The sequence below is a fragment of the Myxocyprinus asiaticus genome, chromosome 23 (genome assembly GCF_019703515.2).
Source record: "Myxocyprinus asiaticus isolate MX2 ecotype Aquarium Trade chromosome 23, UBuf_Myxa_2, whole genome shotgun sequence".
Classification (NCBI taxonomy): domain Eukaryota; kingdom Metazoa; phylum Chordata; class Actinopteri; order Cypriniformes; family Catostomidae; genus Myxocyprinus; species Myxocyprinus asiaticus.
The window spans coordinates 4,915,516-4,933,059 of record NC_059366.1 but is presented as its reverse complement, the minus strand read 5'-3'; the positions used below and the strand labels follow the sequence as shown (position 1 = coordinate 4,933,059).

General features: G+C 38.4%; 1 pseudogene; it reads left to right on the top strand.

Moving 5' to 3' along the window:
• Nucleotides 1-17,544, top strand: part of LOC127413618 (collagen alpha-1(IX) chain-like) — a 43,292-nt pseudogene that overhangs the window by 19,665 nt on the left and 6,083 nt on the right.

Here is a 17,544-nt window from a genome sequence, read left to right as displayed (position 1 = left end):
TCCTGTAGCTCAACTGGCAGAGCATGGTGTTAGCAATGCCAAGGTCATAACTTTGATTTCCACAGAACACACATACTGGTAAAATGTATACCTTCAATGTATTGTAAGTTGCTTTGAATAAAAACATCTGCTAAATGTATAAATGCAAGTAACCGACAGCACAGAGATTCAGCAACATACAGAGATTTAATTACTCTCAGTGCGCTTAAATGCACAATCTTACACTGATTATGCTATATAAGCCGGCAACATGTAAGGTCATGTAGATGCTTAAATGGTTTTCATTTAAGGGGGTATGGTCATAAATGATTTAAGTAAAAAAAACAATTGGCACACAGATTTTTGCCACTTATCCCCATTTCACATTGCATGTGTCACTGATCCTACTCGACCCACCCCAAGCGGGATTCAAACTGGTGATCCCAAGCATGGGAGTCAGATGCACTAACAAGGAGGCTATAAAGCCATGGCCTCTAGCCTTGGTTACTAGTGCGTCTCTTAAGGCCAGGAGAGTGAGGTTTACACACTGCACAGCAATCACATACCAGGTGGCTACCGTTACACACACCACCCTAAACTTCACTCCCATCTGGGTCATGGCACCAGTGTCACCGGTCCTACTCGACCCGCCCTGAGCGGGATTCGAACCAGTGATCCCTGGCATGGGAGTCAGACATGCTAGCAAGGAGGCTATAAAACCATGGCCTTTAACCTCGGTTGCTAGTGTGTCTCTTAAGGGCAGGAGAGTGAGGTTTACACACTGTACAGCAATAACGTACCAGCTGGCTACCGTTACACCCCCCCCCCAAACCTCACTCCCATCCAGGTCATGGCACCAGTGTCACCGGTCCTTCTCGACCTGCCCTGAGTGGGATTTGAACTAGTAATCCCTGGCATGGGAGCCAGACACGCTAGCAAGGAGGCTGTAAAACCATGGCCTCTAGTCTCAGTCGCTAGTGCGTCTCTAAAGGCCAGGACAGAGAGGTTTACACACTGCACAGCACTAACGTACCAGCTGGCTACCGTTTCACACCCCCCCTAAACCTCACTCCCATCCGGGTCATGGCACCAGTGTCACTGGTCCTACTCGACCTGCCATGAGCAGGATTCGAATCGGTGATCCCCGGCATGGGGGTCAGACATGCTAGCAAGGAGGTTATAAAACCATGGCCTCTATCCTCGGTCGCTAGTGCATCTCTTAAGGCCAGGAGAGTGAGGTTTACACACTGCACAGCTATCACATACCAGCTGGCTACTATTACACGTCAACACCTTTGTCTGCGTTCTGGCGGCTTATTAAATTTTGCGCATGTGTTGTGCACAACACATATGTTTATATATATATATATATATATATATATACTTGGGGTTTTTTCTGGTTTTGACATTAAATGTCATGTAAGCATGGTTTTTTGCATTGTTGGGTTTTTAGAATTAGCTGATTTTTGATTGTTATGAGCGTATTGTTGTGCATACAAACACAATCTGTGTGAAGAGGGCTAAAGATTGTGGTACTCCATTGAACACATTTTGCCATGTTTAAATTCATTATGGAGATTTTCCCCAAAATAAGTGCAGACAAAGCAAAAGTTCCATCTGGGCCAGATAACAGCCTACAAATGAAATGAAGGGATGTATATTGGACGAATAGACCAAATTACAACTGAACTCTGTGGTGCAGATCAACAGTTCAGAAACATCACTAACATGTCATTAATGCATTGTTGCAGATTTAAAATATGTCACTACTTTTTAGAAATAAATTAGCAAGAAAACAGTCTGCTCGCAGGCCTCATGAAGTTTAGGCTTCCACTGCTTTCCATTTAATGTAGGTTTTTCTCATTACAACCCCAACTAATCCTCTGCAGGCTATTGGCAGTTATTCAGTTGTGTGAGAAAGGATCCTGTTTGGTCAAGTGCATTTTGATACAAACGGGGAGGGTACCCTTTCCATGCCGCTTTATAGCTCCAGGCAGTCATATAGTGGAATACATGCTGCCTTTTTCCAGTGCTGTAAACCAAGTCCTTACATCTTTGGCCAAACATACTGGCCAATTAAAGTCTGCATCTGTTGACATTGTTACATACTGTGGACTATTACAAGCAGCTTTGCAAAGATTCATCTCATACACTTCTTGGTTCAGGGGAGACGTGGAAACACTGGAGATTATGGACACATAGGAGAACCTGGGCCCAAGGTAAGTGGCTTCATTGCATCATCCCTTGGTTGGCATTTCTGGACGGGCCCACTGACTGGTCAACTTGTGTCTTACAGGGTGAAGAAGGTATCAAAGGAGAAAAAGGGATGAGAGGGCTTCGAGGTCAGGAGGTAGTAAACTATACACCTGCACAGTGCACCTTGATGTTTTTTTTTTTTTTTTAGTTTTGCATCCACATGTTCACAATATTAATCACCTTCTCTCTTGCAGGGTGACAGAGGACCCAAAGGCCTGAAAGGGTTAAAAGGAGCTACAGGCCATAAGGTAAAAAAGCATTATAAGACAGAAGTCCATGCTGAAATGTTTAAAGGTTTTTTATTTAATTTTTTACATATTCACAGCCTTTTTCCTAAGAGTTTCACTAAAGAGTAGCACTTGTATTATGTATAGTTGGCTCCTAAAAGTATTTGGAAAAATGTCTGAATGGCATTGCATTAAATAACAAAATATCAAACCAAGTGTAATTCATTTTAAAGAATGTTAAGTATACTTTTCAAGCAAAACATTTTACAAAAAAAATTTGTTTGGTTTGAAATTATACAATAGATGTACAATGAACAATATCTATCTATCTATCTATCTATCTATCTATCTATCTATATATATATATATAGTTCAAAATGAAGACAAAAAGTATTTGGATGTCATTGTCTAGCTGTCAATTGTTAGTGGACTGTGTCCATAGTTAATGTGATAAATTAGTTCTACAGCTGTTGTCTCTCTGCCAGGACACTTATGTAAACTTCATACATACTGTACACAAAAATTCCAGATGGTTGAACGCAAGGAGGTCTACAGTACCTGGAGAGAGCTAGCCATTAGCATTCCCATTCATTAGGGCCCAAGCACTGAAAGTGTGGAGACCCTATTGTTCTTCTAAGGATTATTAGGGCCCAAGCTCTGAAAATGTGGTGAGCCTATTGTTCTTCTAAGGATTATTAGGGGCCAAGCACTGAAAGTGCGGAGGCCCATGTGTTCTTTTAAGGATTCTTCTTCTTCCTCTTTTCAAGGTTTTTGGTACATTTGGGGTACTTAACATGTGTGAAAACTCTTGAAACACCTAGAAGATGGGTATATTCGGGGGGCTCTGTAGCACATCCCTTTTGAGCTACAGTCACCAAACTTTGTACAAATATAATCTCATCAAGCCATACATCTTTTGAGCTGACAGTCATAAGCTCAGATTGTTTGAAAAATGCATGCTTTGGAATTTGAAATACTCCTCCTAGGGTATTCATGTTACAGGTACCAAATGTGGCTGACATCATGCCAAGACATTGACGATGCTAAATAGTGAACGGGTTTTTGATATATCGAATGGTGTTGCCATGGCAACGCGATAAAATAACATAAAAAATGGGAAAGAGGAAGTGTACATATCTTCTGCGTGCATCGTGTACTTTACATAAAAATTTAGCCATTTGTTTGGCCTTGCGGGCTGATCACATTGATGCGACTATTGTGGGTCATGGTCGTAGCACCACCAACTGGCGAAAGGAAGTGTGGCACATTTAACAGACTTTGAAATATCCATCTTATGTTTACCTGAATTTCTTCAAAATGTCAAGTCAGTGCAGATTTTATATTCTGAAGGGATTCTTTTTGCAATAAAATTTTTTTATTGATTCATATATATATATATATACAACAAAGATAAACCCAACAAATATACAATGATGAACACCCCTGTGGTCACACATAATAACACACACATACAAAAAAAAAAAACAGAAAACAAAAAAGAAAATATAATAAACATACATAAATAAACTAAACTACACTCTCCACATCCCCTCTTCGAGAGTCCCCCAAAAATGCTAAATAATTGCCCCATTTCTTAACAAATAAGTCCCAAAACCCCTGCCTTCCACTTGCCACCTCCTCGAAAGCTGCCACCATCCCCATTTCCACACACCACTCCGAAAATGAGGGCACTCTATCTGACTTCCAACCCCTTCAAATAATTTGCCTGCCAATCATGAGACTGGTCAGAACCCAATTTTTTATGTGATTATCCCCCAAATTTATGACCTCCCATCCCCCAAAATACAGAGTCTGGGAAAAAGTAAAATTTGAGTGCCCAAAACATCACACATACAACTCTGAACCTTCAACCAAAATTCTTGGATCTTAACACACCCCCAAAAAATATGGATTGTGTCTCCATCTTCTGATTGGCATCGCCACCAGGTGGGTGTGTCTTTAAGACCAAGCCTATACAATCTAGAGGCCTTTAACATTTGTTGGAAATCAGGATTTTGCAAAAGGGATACATTAAAGCACCAACTATATGATTTATTTTTCTCTGTGTGTGGCAACATCTCTAAACTCACCAGGGCGTGATCTGAGACTAAGATGTTTCCAATTGAGCAATCAAGAACAGATGAAATGAGAGATTTAGATATAAAAAAATCTATTCTAGAATAAATCTTATGAACTGATGAAAAAAATTTATAGTCCCTCCCAGATGGGTTCAAAAGTCACCAAATATCTACAAGACCAAGATTTTTACACATCCTGTGAAGCGTCAGTGTTGCTCTACGCGGCTTGCACACTTTTGCTTCACTATGATCAAGTACTGAATCCATCAATAGATTAAAGTCTCCTCCTAATATTATATCATGAGGGGTGCCAGTGGCTTGCAACATCCCCTCAAGATCTATAAAAAAGCCCTGATCATCAGCGTTAGGTGCATAAATATTAGCCAAAATAAATCTTTGCCCCTGAATGTCTTCTAAAACAATAATGACTCTTCCTATTTTATCTTTAATCTGTTTGAGACATTTGAATTGTAGATGTTTATTTATCAGTATAATGACCCCCCTGCTCTTGCTTGAGCCAGCACTAAAGAAAACATATCCACCCCATATCTTCCCAAATTTTTCAGCTTCCTGTGGGGAAAGATGTGTTTCTTGAAGAAAGACTATATCATATTTCTTACGCTTAAGAAAAGAAATAACTTTTCTTCTTTTTATGGGTTGCCCCAACCCATTCACATTCCATGTGGAGAGAGACAATCCGTTCATATTAACATTTGACATTGATATAATGAAAAAAATAAATTGTGTGTCAAAAGCAAGATTATACAGACCACATTCCCCATTAATGCAACAATCAAACCCCAAACTTTCCTCCTAACAAAACAAACAGAAAAAAGAAAAACGTGCGCATTAACCCCATGCACGACAGCGCCAACTGGCGTCCATCCCTCTAAACTCAAAAGGTCCATGTACGCATACGAGAACCCCCGTGACAACTTTGCCGTCAGATTGCTCAAGGCCGGTGCTTCTGCACAAATTTTGTGAGGCAAAATTTCATAAAAGAAAATACTTTATAAAACAGACACCAGCCAACAGGCAGAGTAAACACAAATAACATGTAGATTCATTCATGGAACTGTCTTGAAGGTGTGTTCCTCCACAAAACAAACTCCAGCTGATATAAAGCCATTCAGTTTCCTCAGACAGACAGACAATTGTTCAGTGAGCCGGCTGTTATGAATGCAGCAAATGACATAATCATTCTAATGTCCCTTAAAAATACACCACAAAACAAACTCCAGCCAACATGAGGTGTAAGCACAAAGAACGATCAGATTCATCCACAGCTGACCCGAGGCAGTATTATTCAACAAAACAAACTCCAGCCACTAGGTGGAGCCAGCACCTAAAGAAACAAAACAGGCATCCGGTTCCTCGGATGATCAAGAATCAAATTCACTCGAAGGCTGTGTAAAAAAAATACACCATGACTTACTCAGTCTGTCAACTTTATAAAAGACATCCTTTATGTGAGCGTGTGGATATTTTGCATTCATCCATAGTGTCCATTCTCAATCTGGCCGGGAACTTCAGTGTAAAAGCGATCTTCCGTCAATGCAAAAGTTTCTTGGAGTGTCATGCCACAAAACAAACTCCAGCCAGTAGGCGAAGCCATCGCAGAAAGAAACAAAAAAATGGCACGCAACTTCCTCAGACAGTCGAGACACTGAACAGCGAATCAGTCCACTCACATAAGAAACGCCCAATGGTTTACTCACCCATAGTTTGTATGAAGGCCAGTGCCTTTTTGGGGCATAAAAATACTTTGCTGCTGTCCTTGGTGTCTTTTCTCAGTTTGGCCGGAAACATCAGTGCAAAAACGATCTTCCATTGATGTAAGAGTTTCTTACATTCCTTGAACCGATCGCGTTTCTCTCTTGTCGAATTCGCAAAATCTGGAAACAAGAAAATATTGTGATTCTTCCAAGAAAGCTTTCCTTTGCTCCTCGCCTGGCACAACACGAGATCTTTATCGTGTGATCTCAGAAATTTGGCCAGAATTGATCGAGGCCTGTCTCCCTCGCAGATCTCTGAGCTGGAACTCTGTGAGCTCGCTTGATTTCCAGCTTATGGCCTGTTATGTCGAGCAGACTCGGGAAGAGCTCGTCCAGGAATTACACCATATCTCTGCCCTCTTCACGCTCAGGAATTCCAACAATTTGAATATTGTTCCTTTGATTCCTATTTTCAAGATCTTCCAGTTTTTAAAAAATAAATTCCAAATTTATTTTGGACGTGGGCGGATTAGCGGATAATTCCCTTTCTGATGATTCCAGATAATCGAGTCGTTTCTCAACTTCTGACACTCTCGTGACCAATTCAGAGAATTTTGTTTCCATCGCCATAATTGATCGACGTATTACAGCGAGATCCTCCAAGTCATCAACAACCTTCGTCAGTGTCACCAAGATTTGTTGGACAGTTGACGCTGGATTTCATCTCCCGACGTGCTTTCCAACTCGAGTCCCCGGCTCGCAGGGCCTCAGCTTGAACACGTAAGTGTCTTTTAATGTCTCCAGAGTCTGAGGATTTTGACTTCTTTGCCATGTTTACCTCAAAGAGCAAATATGTAACTGCGTGAATTGAATCTCACTGGTTATAACATGAAATTATTTTTTTTTAAAAACAGTAAAGTGCGCAGAGCTAGCCGCTCACACGTCTGCTTCTCGCATGGCGTCACGTGACCCTCTCTCTAGTAGGAAATATGTTAAAACAGTAACTCCAACCTCGCTTGTCAAGGCACTTCAGAGTGACTTTAAGGGAAACCGAAAGGGATTATGATGTTTTACTTATAAACCCCTTAAATAACACTTAATTGTTATTTTCTGCAACTCCTTTAATTTTAAGGGAAACTTTAGGGCGTTCTTAAGGGAAAATTAAACTTAAGGTGCTTTATGCAACTGGACCCAAGTATTTTAAAAGTTCATATGTTGACGTTGTATCTGCGACAGCCCCAGAGCTCCGATGCTCAGTGTATACGTCAGCATCCAAATTTACTCACTTATTTCGTTCACTCACTACTGAGATATAGTGCACTCACTGCCATTCAATATATAGGAAATAGTAAATGAGTGAATGATTTCGGACACAGTGATCGATTTTGATTGCATAAAAATTAATTACTATCAATATTTTATTGAAATTTGACATTTTTGATTACATGATAACATAAAAATAGAGGATTAGTTGGGTTTTTTCCCCATTTACCCCCTATTTTCAATGTTTTGGATAAAATGGTTGAGTCCATTTTTACCAGTGGACCCTCATGTTAGGCTCGTTTGAGAGGTCAAACGCCTCTCCTTGAAAGTGATGAGAGCAGGCTGGTGCAGTCTGGGGAGGAGTGAAATAAGAGCTGTCAAATCGGACAGTTCTCACTTCTCATAGTGGATCAGCCGCTACGAGATCAAAGGCAGATATCGCGTGATTCATGTTCAAGTGCTTTGTTGTTAATAAAGTGAATGCAATTAAAATTCTGTTGCTTTTAAATGAAAATAAATATGAACAAAACACTCAATGCACCTGTTATTTAATTTCTCCCATAAGACGTGTCTTTCCATAATTTTTTTTTTGTTTAATAAAGACACGTATTTTAGATATTTCAGAAATATGATACCAATCACATATCCCATACAGAGATTGCACTGTCAGAATGTTGGGAATATTCACATATAATTTATACACATAAAAACATTATATTAGCGATAAAAAAATCAAACATTTTAAAAAAGAGTGCTCGCAGTTTGCGCAACTCGGAAAAAGCAACTGTATCACCTGCCTGCTACAACTGCGGCCACCTTGCTCTCGCTGCAGTATTTTTCACATACGTGGTCATGATATCACAGCAAGTCAGATGCACCTGTTTGTGATCACTGGTGATCAGTTCTGCGCAGAACTTGCTCATCTCAAACGAGCCGAATGAAATGCATGCTGTTTTTTCTTCAAACGAGCCTAATGAAATGCATGCTGTTTTTTTCTTCAATCATTGGATTGGATCATAAGCAGAGAACAAGAAAAATAAGTAACCTTCTGTCGCTCACATGTTGCATGTTTTAAAAATGCACTCTTTTAACATTTTAAAATATATTTTTCACTGTAATGTTCTAATTGCAAAATAGACTGCAGAAAGTTCAAAGTTGAGTTTTTAAGCTTTGATTTGATACTAAGTATGTGAACATTAATGAAGGTTTTGATATAAAACAAAGCATTTGTTTTTTAGCCACACTCAAACAGCCCACCTCTTGGCCAGTGACAATTAACAGGTTTAAAATGGGCATGTAAGATGGCCTCTGTTGCACCCCCATTTTCACATACATTCACCAAAATTGGTACATATATAGTTCTCATCAACAGGAAGTCGGCCATTTTGTATTTTTTGAGAATTGCAGTCTCTGAACTTTTAAATACTCCTCCTAGGGGATGCATAAAACTGTCACATTTAGACGATATTATGCCAAGACACTAAAGATGCTAAATTGTGAACAGATTTTTGATACGGTGTTGCCATGGCGAGTTATTAAATTAATGGCGAAAAATGGAAAACAGGAAGTGTCTCATATCTTCTGTGTGCAATGAGTGATTTAGATCAAAATTGAGATGTATTTTTAGTCTTGGGGGCTAATCACATGGATGTGAATATTTTGGGTCATGGCCATAGCGCCACCTGGCATTGTTTTCTGAAAGCCACCGGGTGGAAATGGACCCATGGTGCTTGGGCCCGTCATCACTACTTGCAGCTATATTTTCAATTGCAGTTTCTTGGCTTGTGCAGCCAAGCAACCGAGCCATAAATGCCGTGCGACTAATCACTTTGGAGCAGCAGAAAAATATCATCCAGGCATGTCTTAATACTCAACTACTGTACTTTTGAATGCTGTCAATAGAGAAAGATGCCTTCTGCCTTCAGAATGGTGTGGTTATGGCCTCTACTTTGGGCTAACTGCTCAAACCAGTCAAACCTTTACTCCTTGGTAAAAAGTCATTTCAAAAATGGCTCAGAAAAGTTGGATCTGATAAAAGCATAATTTGTTTACAGATGCCACTTGCATTGATATCTTGTTATCTAATGCAAGACATGGCCTACTGGGAGAGTTCACCCAAAAATGAAAATTCTCTTATCATTTACTCACCCTCATGTCATCCCAGATGTGTATGACTTTCTTTCTTCTGCTGAACACAAATGAAGATTTTTAGAAGTATATCTCAGCTCTGTAGGTCCATACAAGGCAAGAGAATGGTGACCAGAAATCTGAAGGTCCAGATTTTACATAAAGGTATCATAAAAGTAATCCATACAGTGTGACTCCATTGGTTTAATTCATATCTTAAGAAGCGATCCAATCGATTTTGGGTGAGAACAGACCAAAATGTAACTCCTTTTTCACTGTACATCTTGACAGCAGTCTCCTTGGCAATTGTGATTTCAAGCTCGATTACACTTCTAGTGCTTGACGCATATGCAGAACACTAGATGGCGCTATAGGAAGGATTGATTGGATCGCTTCAGAAGACGTTGATTTAAACCACTGGAGTCATATGGATTACTTTTATGATGCCTTTATGTGATATTTGGACCTTCAGAGTTCTGGTCACCATTCACTTGCATTGCATGGACCTACAGAGCTGAGATATTCTTCTAAAAATCTTAATTTGTGTTCTGCAGAAGACAGTCAGACACATCTGGGATGACATGAGAGTGAGTAAATGATAAGAGAATTTTATTTTTTGGATGAACTATCCCTTTAAGTGCATGAGTAAATTTAGCTGGCACTTTATTTACAAATTAGTTCACAGATGTAATGATTATTTGCTTCTGCATGACTCATCTTAAGGACATCAGGGTAAGCAATCCATTATCCTTGACTTATAAGTGTTAAGCTGTGATACTGTCCATCTGATCACAGGGAGTGCGAGGGCCTCCAGGAGAGCAGGGTGAAACTGGACGGCCAGGGGAAGTTGTACGTTTTGCTCTAGAACATTTTCTTCAAACAATTTATGCACGATGGCTTGTGTTATTGTGGATATGAATGACTCATGTGTTCCACACCACATCTCCCAGGGTGCATCAGGAGAACGGGGATACGAGGGTATTGCGGGATATCAGGGAATGAAGGCAAGTTTTCTCCTTTAGTCTGGTTTATTATTGTCTCTGAAACAGATTTTCTCTGTTTTGTTAACAAATCTCATAATTCCCATGTCTTATTACAACAGGGAAGTGAGGGTTTACCTGGTGCTGAAGGATCTCGAGGACCACGGGGTCGCCAGGTATAAAAAGCAGACTTGGGACATTCAGCATTGTGCTTCATGACATTTAAGACCCAAAGGCCGCTCTTAAATTCAAAATCTATCACCTTGTGGGTTACTAAATGAGTGTGCACAAACTGAATGATTCATCATTGTATTTATAGAAAAGGCTTAAGGTGGAATTTTTAAGGTGAAAATATTTTAGCACTGTTTGGAGTAAATCTCACTAAAAAATATTCGGTTCATATAAAGGAAATTAACGATATTTACCAAAAATAAAATGGAGCCTATTTTCAGGACAATTGATATTTCGACATTGTGACATTATTTTTTATGACAATTAAGCAACTATTTCCCCCCAAATTCTCATTACTATAATGTATCCAGGCATTTTACGTTAGAGTTTTCTTTGTTAATTTATTCTTATTACTGTAAAACAGCTTTTTTTTTACTATATCACAGTAAAACAAAATATTATTTATACATTTACATCAGCATAAATCAAGGTAGTACATCAAATACTAAGAAAAAAAATAAAAATAAAAATTGTATTTATGAATAAATATTAATTAAATAAAATAATATTATCCGCACGCTGATATTGTTGCTCCAAATAATTTTTGTTGCTCCAAATACTATGCAATAGTTATATAACAGTATATATATACATAATATACAGTATATTGCATTATAATAAGTACAATTTGTGATTAAAAAAATTATAAAAATTATTAAAAACTATATAAAAACCTGTAATATCTTAATTGTCCTAAAAATAGGCTTCATTTTCTTTCAGCAAAATATATATTTTTAATATAAATATTATTTATTTTATTTTCATTTCGAAATGAAAGACACTTTTGATGTTCTTGATGGGTATCATTAGATTCACCCCTGAAGCACCTAAAGGTTTTTGGAGCCCCACAAGAGAATAAAGACCCCCCTCCCCCCACCCAAAGCCTGGTAGAACAAGGCAAAAGCTTCTAGGAAACCCACAGTCTTCAGATTTCTATGAGGTCTTTGGGTTTGAACAGGAATTAAACTGTTGGCAGGGACATAATTTAAGCATCAACTTAATTGTTTCAAAATGCCAGCTTTGAAAAGCAAGTGTTAAACAAGCCAAAAAATATTGCGGCTTTGGGTAAATTAAAGCTCAGTTCAATAATTTTTGAAAATCATGTATAGATTCTCACTCAACCAAACTTGTGTGGAAGTCCTGGTAAAGTATATGCAGTCAGTTGCTACCACAAGTAGTAAAGCTGGATTGTTGGTCTTTTTTTTTTTTTAAATGATGCAACAGTCATGGTAATCTCGAGAGTTTATGACTACATGTTTATAGTCAGTCTCTGCTGTGACAGGGAATTGTGGGAGATCCCGGTGAGCGAGGAACACCTGGAGAAAAGGGAAAGCCAGTACGTATTCTAGTTACTACGTTCTCACATTCCCACAAATCATACTGCTTATGACACTCCTCTGCAAAGTTTAATCAATCACGTGGACTATGGAAAAGAATTAGCCTCTATGCATGAGGGTACACCTTAATCTTTTCAAGGCCCAATAGGAAGAGTTGGTGGAATGGGAGGAAAGGTTTGTCACTTATCAACCAGTCATGATAACAACTGATCTGTTGAGTTATTGACCAGGTCAAGTGCTGACATGTTGGAATATTTCAGGGTATCATCGGTGATCAGGGTTTGCCTGGGCGAGATGGAGACCCTGGTATTGAGGTACAGATGTTTAAACTGAACTCTTCAATATGTTTTGTTCTATGTTTTCATACCCACTATCTTGTTTCTGATCTCATGGTTTATCACCTGCAGGCTTATCAAGGACCACAGGGACTTGAGGGAAAAAATGGACAAGCTGGTGAAAGGGTGACCAAACTTTTCATTTTCAACCTCGTAAGAAATTTAGGTGTTAGGAATCGAGACAGAACACCATCCTAAAATATTCTGCCAGTGTTTCCTGCACTGTTACTGAATCTACTGCACCATGGCAAAATAAATTATATTTTAGTTGTGATTTTACACTCTGAATCGAATGTGATCAGTTATCACTAAATACCGTAACATAAAGACAATATAGAGACAATACATCTTTCTGTTGAGTTGTTCTCAACACAAACATACAGTACATCGCAGCGGGTGTAATCTGATTAATTGTTGAATTGATTCACTATTTAAACAACTATTGACTGATTTGAGAACTATTGAATGAGTTCTTCCTCACAGTACTTCACAAACTGTATAAAAAGTGGAATTAGAATCAAAATTGCAACCAGACCCAGTATAGTTTTGATGGTTATGTAATGGACTGTATTTCACACAGGGTGAAAAAGGCGAATAAGGGCCTCCAGGGAACATGGGCCCTCCAGGACCCACAGTAAGTGCTCATTGAAAGAAATCACCACTTCACTAAGCTATGTGACCTCTATAAATGCCAACTGAATATTTTGCCTTGAGATTCTACAACATAGAGAAAATACACCCTGTCTTCTGGTAGATTTATAAAGTGATGCAATCTTCAGGGCCCACAAGGTTACAAGGGATCTGCTGCAAAGCCAGGAAGACCGGGATTTATTGGGCCCCCTGGACGAACTGTGAGCATTATGGATAAATATTCTAAAGCTTTTGAAATATTCAAGTTTATTCACTCCAAAATGCTAAAACATGTTATGTCTCCATAGGGGCACGTGGGATTACCTGGTAGACCAGGCCCCAATGTAATGATCTCAATTCACAATTACAGCATGTCCAAAAAGCCATCTTCAAATATTTAATCTGAATATTTCTTGTACATGCACGGCATAATTAATATGCCTTTTAATTAGGACTAACCCAAACTGAACACGAAGTTGTCTCATTAAAAGGACATTTTGAATCTTGCAAGAAGTTGCAAGTTGACATAGCACGGCTTGACAGAGCTGTGGTCCGGGTGTTATGTAAATCATCTGTTATAAATCTTTGTCCTGTAAATCTAACATATTTCTACATCAGTTCATTTATGTTCTGTCATGCAGCAGACTTTATGGAGGGGTTACTGCAGATGTGTAAGATCAAGTGTCAGTATCGGTTTACTGCCCCCAGATATCCCAGATTATTTCGGCAGTCTAAAATGCAAAAATACCTATGATTCAAAACTCTGATAGTCCTTTTTTTTTTTTAATACCTTTGTGTAGTACCCTCACTGCTTCATCTATACACTGGAACTATAGCAGAGCTTCAATGGGTGCAATGAGTGCAGCAAACCTGTGGCCATCTAAGCAAAAAATGCTTTGAAATTAGGGCTGTCAGTTTAAGTTTGTGTTCATTTTGTGTACTTAATCATATGAAAAATAACATGTTAATAAAATTGATGCAATAAATTATGCCCCCTGACCCATACATAAATTCTATAATAAGCATTTATTATAGACATAGACATAGGTGAGAGTGGGCGGTTCCCTGAGCTGTACAGGCAACGCGACTCGTATACCATCAAAAGCAGGCAGCACAAAATAAATAAGGAGCCTTTCACTAATTACATGCTTTTGCTAACAAACATAGCTGGACAGAGCACAATAGAATGCAGAGCTCTCGTGACCTACTTTTAACTTGACACAGTATCCTAAAACATGGTAAAACATGCTGATCTGTGACACAACTTAAGTGAGATGCTCCAAGAGCATCTGTCTGACACATGTGTACATAGACAAACCTTTTAAATAACACAGACAGGACACATCTGGTAAAAGATTGATGAATTCAGTTGAAAATGTATTGTTGTCTAGAGTTGGCAAAAATAGCCTTATGTTCAATTACAGTATATGGAAATAAAACAAACAATATATTGACTTCTAAAACTACTTTTTTTATTGGTCTACTCTAATCAATGCTTTATTTCTGCCACAATAATATTATGTATTTGAATCATCTGAATTATTGTATTTGTTATATTACATTTTTATAACTTTTAAGTTAATAGGCCTTTATATTATCACATTTTATATGAATTGGGATTAATTCAATTAATTAATCAGCATTATTATGCAATTAAATAGATTAAAAACTTCATCAATTTACAAAATATAGTGATGTTATTTATAGGGGGAAAATGCTTTAGCTATATAAATAAATATGGAAGATTTCAGGTCACCCATCCATTTCCACCATGCAGAAAAAGTTAACCTAGGCTTTCTTAAAAGCCCTTTCCTCGATAATAAATTATGATGATGTCAGCATTTACAGTGAGCAGCACACAGTCTAATGTACAAATAGGCTTCTGTAGAGAACTTCTGTGATAGACAACTATATTAACATTTATGAAATGCATACTTGTACAACATGTCATCAAATTAGTTTGGGCCTTGACAAATTGCTGTAGTGTCTTTTTGAACCGATACATTCACCAAAACAGTGAATGGAGAAAAGTCTTCTGCTGCCGGCATTTCAAGAACATACCTGGCGTCATCTAACTACGTAAAAACCCAGCATGTTTTCACACTGCAGTCATGTCTGTGATGCACAGCTCTACACTAGTTAGCACAGCAGTTTTTGGCTGCATGCAGTCACTTGGCTCTGGGTGCCGTCACACTACAAAGTGAGTTAGACTGAAACTGTTGACTACTCTGTTCTCTTTCCAGCATTAGCCCTCCACTGATATCTAAACTTCTGAGAAGATCTCTATACATGCCAATAAATGTCCATGTGGACAAGACTTTCATAGATATATTTGAAAATAATCATATTTCTACATAGGCTCCAGCATTAGATGTGAAAGATCATATGGTAAGAGCCATATCAACTCGTGCGTAGGCCATCTGTTTTCTAAACATTATTTCAGCATCACGTGGATGTTTTCTTAAAGTATTGATGACTCTTCAATGCATTAAAAACATATTTACTTACAACACATTTTATGAAACTTGAAAAAAAATTTCATCAGAGTAAGAGCCTGATGTTGTATTAATGTGTTATGTAATACACATGGGGAGAATTTAGAAAATGGAAAGTATTGGTTTTGTTCCTGTAGTTATTATTCATTTAAAAAAAAAAAAAAAAAAAAAAAAAAAGGAAAAAAAAAGATGGAGCCTTTGGACTTTGAACTCAAATGCACACACATACAGAAAAAAATATAAAAATAGTTCTGGTAAGAGCAGAAACATTAAAAACAAACACTTAGAACGTCATGTTCGTTGTGCAGAGTAGAAGAAAGTCAGAGTTCACAAAATTACAGCTTGAGCTAATGTGTAAAATTCCAGGGCAATTTTCCGATTAGGACACATTACAGCACACAGTTTTCCAGAGTTTTGCAGCTCTCTTTTACACAAACACAAAATGTTGATAGCAGCATCAGAATTTTGGGGTTTCCCCTTGCAACACATTGGCCATCAACTACATCTCATCATATTTCTTGGACAAAAGCTACAATGCAATTGTGAAAGTTGTGCTTTTGTATCTTACAGGGCGACACTGGCATTCAGGGGGTCCAGGGAAACAAAGGACAGAAGGTAGTTACTGACTCAAATGCATTTGATTTCCTGTTTACATATTTCAGATTATCATGTGGTTCTATTTTCTCACATCTCTATACTTTTCCACAGGGTGCAAAAGGAGTCAAAGGACTTAAAGGCAGGGTAAGAAGTGACAGTGATTGTTCACTATTGCAATTCGAATAACCACATGGAGATTTTTTCAGGAATTGGTCTGTCCATTGTCACACCAGCTGTAGAAATCCTGTTTTGGAAAGATGCATCTGATCGCCACATCAGCGTATTGTTTGAATTTCATTTCGTATTTCTTTCCAGGAAACAGCTTGCTGTCGAGGTATCATACATAAATTTGTACACTGTATGAAAGTGTACTTGTTTGTTTATGGGTGTGTCTGTATTTGTTTGTGGTTCAGACTGGAGACGGGGGTGTGCTAAGAGAACAGGGAGGAAGAGGAAAACGAGGCCCCACTGGAGAGCTGGGTAGAAAAGGCAGTGTCGGGTCCAAGGGTGTGAGAGGAGATGGTGGTCCATTTGGCTTTCAGGGCCCACCAGGCCCACCGGTAAGTCTAAAAGTTGTACATTGCCTAGTAGTACATTGTACAGTGCCTGCCCACTTTTTCAGCCATCTTGGTTCCGGAAGTATTTTTCCCATTCATTTCTTCCATAGGGATTTCATAATGTCCTTCATAAAAAAAAATCTCAGCCATAAACAAAACCAACCAGCTCAGAGGTGAATTTCAAAGTTTCAAGCAAAAAGATCAGACAAAAAGAAAAAGGTACAAGACTGTGTACTAAACGTCTCTCGCGAGGGAATGAACGTACAGTCCCAAAAAAAAAGCCGTTGCTTGTAAGTACATAAAAAATACTTAGAGGAGAAAAAATATATTTTATTGCCAAAATATTCAGATATTTGCAAATATATTAGTAGTTTGAGAGTGTAGGGAGACTGACTCGATTGCGTCATCCGCATTGCATCATGTAAGTAGGCCGTCGTGCAGAGCTTGTTTGGCGCACTTTGTTGGCTGCGATTCTCTGATTGGTGGAGCATTTCTCTTCAGGAACATGGGTAGTGTAGTTCATCAAAAATCTGGCTATTAAACACAGTTTAATAACACAGACTGATGGCTTCAACAGAAGCATATACCATCCATTAACAACCTTGGAGATCATGGTACGGGTGTCTTTAAAGGTTAATAAGTTATTGTTAAAAATTATTTACCTATGGACAAAATGTGATTTTTACTTCCAGAACCAGACTCTTGTGCTCTATTGACCATTTCAAGGACTATTTGTC